The sequence below is a fragment of the Belonocnema kinseyi genome, chromosome 7 (genome assembly GCF_010883055.1).
Source record: "Belonocnema kinseyi isolate 2016_QV_RU_SX_M_011 chromosome 7, B_treatae_v1, whole genome shotgun sequence".
NCBI lineage: Eukaryota > Metazoa > Arthropoda > Insecta > Hymenoptera > Cynipidae > Belonocnema > Belonocnema kinseyi.
This window is the reverse complement of record NC_046663.1, coordinates 70,552,129-70,556,621: the sequence shown is the minus strand read 5'-3', so window position 1 is coordinate 70,556,621 and position 4,493 is coordinate 70,552,129. Positions and strand designations below refer to the sequence as shown.

Sequence of the window (4,493 nt, the reverse complement as noted above, 5' to 3'; positions counted from 1 at the left end):
AATACGCCAATTAGCACAAATGGTAAGTTCCGACAGTGCCTACAAGTGTGTCTACTGGCCGCTAGATGGCAATACCGGTTTCATATGTATACACCTGGTATACCTATTTTTGAATTATATTGAATTCTTTGAAATATTTCTGGGTATGTATGAAGGATCCGAGAAATTTTTCATGGATTTCAATAATTTTAAGGAATTTTTAAGATTTTAGGGTATTTCGAAAACTTCTAAGGCATTTTCAGGAGCTTTTAATTTGAAGCATTTTAGGGAATTTTAAAAGATTCCAAGGATTTTTACAAAATAATTACATTAATTTGAAGTGATTTTAAAGCTTTTGAAATGTTATAGGACAAGGAATTTCCTAGAATTTCTGACAATCTGGAACAATTTTACATGATGTATGAGGCTTGAAAATATTTTAAAATATTTCCGAGGATTTCAATAATTTCAAGGGATTTTATAACGCTCAATGTATTTTAATACATTTTTCATGATTTCAAAAAATATCATCATAGGATATCACGGAATTTTATAATATTTCAGTGGATTTTACAGAATTTATTTATCAGAAGTGAGGTATTTTGAAGGGTTTTAAAGTTTTGTAGAGATTTGGAATTAACCATGAATTCTTTGGAATTCTCTTGAATTTGATGAATTCACTGGATGTTTTTTTAATTCCATTGCATTTCTATAATTTTACTCTTTTGTACTTAATTCAATGGATTTATTATTTTTATTTTTAAAAGTTTTAATTTATTTATCCTTGGGATCAATTGGTAAAATTATTTAAGGATCTGAAATATTTTAACGTATTTTTTGCAATTTCCTTAGCATTTTCAAGAACTTTACAAAATTTCAAATTAATGTAAAGGACTTTAAATAATTTGAATTATTTTAAAAGATTGCAAAGAAATTGTTTATTTATTTCAGTAATTTTATATTATTTAAAAGGATTTGCAATACTTGACAATATTGTAACAGATTTCAGGCGTTTTCAAGGGATTTAGAAAGTTTCAAAGGCTTTCGAAAGATATCAAAGGATTCAAAATGTTTTAGGAAATTTTAAAAGATTCCCAGAAATGTTGTATTTATTCAGTAGTTTGAAAGCATTCAAAGGCTGAAATATTTCGGAACATTTTAAAAGATTCCAAGGCATTTTCAAGATATTTAAACAATTTCAAGGGATTTCCAGGGGTTTTAAGCATTTTAAGAAATTTTAATCTTATAAAGGATTTCAAAGAATTCTTTACCAGACACGAGGGATTTCATAGGGTTTCGAAGATTTCGAGAATTCTACCCAATTAAGTTATTTTTTACATATTTTTAAATTGTTTTCAATTCACTTGAGTACTTTTTAAAGTCAGGTTGATTTTTTTATGTATTTCATCTAATTATTTTCATTTCTTTTAAATTTCTGTAAATTCACTACAAATTTATTGTTATCAATTACATTTTTTTCGATTCTTAAAAATGTTCCAATTCACCTGAGTTCTTTTGAATTTATCTTGAATTGTTTTTTAATCATTAGTCACTTCTTGTGTTAGAAATTAGTAGGTTTTCAAAGATATGAAGAGATTTGACGTTTTTCCTGGAATTTACCCTGGAGTCTTTTAAAATCTTTGGAATTCTCTTGAATTTGTTTAATTTACTTGAATCCTTCTAAATGCATCCAATTCTACTTAATTTAATGATTTTTCTAGATTTTTAAATGCTTTCAATCTCACAATGAATCCTTAAGCATTTCATCAAATTCTTAAATTCCCGAAGCTTATTTCAAAGTTACTGAATTCAATTAAGTTTTATGATATTTTCAAATTATTTTAAATTCAGTTCTTTTTTTTTGTCATTCACCTTGAATTTTTCTGAATTTCATTTAATTCTTTTTTATAATAAATTCTTCTAAATTCATTCCAGTTTTACGCGAATCAATGGAATTTTTTTTTATTTTTATAATTTTTTCGAATTCATTTGAATTTTTCTTAATGTAAACTGAATTTTTCCGAAATCTTCTGAATTTATCCTGAATTTTTTACCCTTTGAACGCGAAAAAAGTACCTTATGAGCGTGACAAAAACTACCCTTTGGTCCCTATATTTTATCCCACAGAGATTCTGAGGCCTGTATTATATTCTCAATGGAGTGGTCGTCAGTCAAGGAAAGATGTAAATCAGGGAGTCAGGAATTTTAAAAAAAAACTTGCGAATGATAATATGTTTGAAATTGATTTAGTCCATCCATAAAGGCGTCTATCTTAAAATATTACAAGATTACGATTCTAGTCTTTGAATATGCATAATTGATCAGAGAAAAATGAGAATTTTAAAAACGAAATTTTACGGGCACTGTGATATTATATTCTTCTTCGTAATTTATTTGGCCTGTATTTCTGTTTCTTTCTTTTTTGCATTTAATTACTCCTAACGATTATATTTTTAGTTAAACATTGTATTATTTGGTTAAAAAACAAATCAATCTTCATTGGTTTTGAATTCAACTATTTTGTTGAAAATTTGTATTTTTTGTTGAAAAAAAATTCATATTTTCTGTTGGAAATTGAACTACTTGGTTGAAGGTCGAACATATTTCTGCTTTTTCTTTAAAATTTATTTATTTTTAAACTAAAATATAACTTTTCCATCTTTGATAAAAATTTTATCTCTGTTTTAGTTGAAAATTTGCCTTATGATTTCTTTGGTAGAAATTTCATCTTTCTGGTTAAAATATCAAATATTGCATTTTTTATTGAGAATTCATCTTTTTGTAGTTACGAAATTCAAATATTTGGTTAAAAATTCAACTATTTTGCTGAAAATAAAATTTTTTGTTGTTGAAAATTCAACTCTGCAAGAAAATGTAACTATTTTGTTGAGAATTTGTTGTTATTGTTTTAATATCAACCATTATATTTTTTACTAAGAGTTCATCTTTTTGTTGAAATTTCGTCTTCTCAAAAATTCGTCTTTTGGCTTGAAAATTTAAGTGTTTGGTTGAAAATGCAACAGTTTTTGATTCAAGTTTAATCTTTTTAAATTAAAAATCCAATCCTTTTGTTGAAAATTCATCTTTTCATATTTAAAATTCAACTATGAGATTCAAAGTTCAACTATATGTTAATAAATCGTCTTTTTTCTTTTAAAGTTCATCTATTTCATTGTACATATATGAAACTGTTTTTTGTTTAAGGTTTTTTTGTTCGTTTGAAAACTTTAATATTTGTTTGAAAATGCATCTTTGTAAGTAGAAAATTCACGCACATATTTGGTGAAAAATTGAACTATTCTGTTGAAAATCCAAGTATTTTGTTAAAGTCATCGCCGTGAAAAAATCTGGGAATTTGATGGTATTTAGTGCATTTTTAATGTTTACTGAGTGTCCCACTTTCACTCGATCTTTCGCATTCTGCAGTAGGTATCTGATATCTTATGTCGCACGAGAGTCTATCCAAGTCCATCAATACTTGGTGGATATGGGTCGTCAGTGGAGTGATTTCTTAGTAACACACATGCCAGTTAAAGGAAAGGTGAATTTCCAATGTAATGCTATAGCGACCTCGATGTACCCCCTACATGGTATCTCGACCAACAACCCGAACCGTCCTTGCCATATTGAATTTTCTTCGCAAAAACGAAAACTCCACTAATCCCATTTCATCTGAGCTTAAGGAAGTTAAGGGCATGTGATAATTAGAAAATTGTCAATTTTACCAGTTTTAGGTTCCCCCGGCTTTTTTTCTAGAATAATAAATATTTTGTCTTAAAAATTTGGGAAATTATAGCGAACATGCTGACGGACGTCCCCACACACTTTTTTGTGGGTTAATTCAAAAAAAGTTTTAATTTAGCAAAATGTGATTAATTTGCATAGCGCTTAGGAAATAGTATCGATTTTTTCAGTGTTAGATTCCCCCGGCTTTTTTCCTAGGATAAGAAATATTTTGCCTACAAAATCTGGGAAACGGTAGCGAACATGCTAACAGACGTGCCCGCACACTTTTTTTTGTATTTTTTTTATTAAAAAGTTTTTGATATTGCTAACAACGTGCGTGTATATTTCGAGGTTATGTGTGTTACAATTCACCCGAGCGTTACTTCCAAACTACAAAATATTTTTGCCCGAAAACTTTAGACTTACAAATAAACATAGTAACTAGTCTCCCGGAACTAACCTTGTTTGCAGCGAACCAAAAAAGTTTATTTCATAAATAATTTCCAGATTATTGGAAAGGCAGAGATGAAAAACGACGTAACCTCAAAATAATGCAATGCATAAAATTTTTATTTAGCACAATAAATTTTTTTTGTTATGATCCCTCAAAAAAAAAATCGGAGACGTCCGTTCTGATATTTTATAGCATCTGCGAATTCAGTTTTTTAAAATTTTCATTTTTGTGGAAAAAAGCCGGGGAAACTGTAAGTATCACATGCCCTTAAGGGCATGTGACACAGCTAAATACCTATATTACCGACCTCACTTTTTCAGTTCACTGAATGTTT

The 4,493-nt window shown here is 28.2% G+C and overlaps 1 protein-coding gene across 2 annotated transcripts in view; it reads right to left on the bottom strand.

The window, feature by feature from the left end:
- LOC117177195 overlaps positions 1–4,493 on the bottom strand; it is a 45,471-nt gene that overhangs the window by 6,068 nt on the left and 34,910 nt on the right. The gene's annotated exons all lie outside the window — the stretch shown is intronic.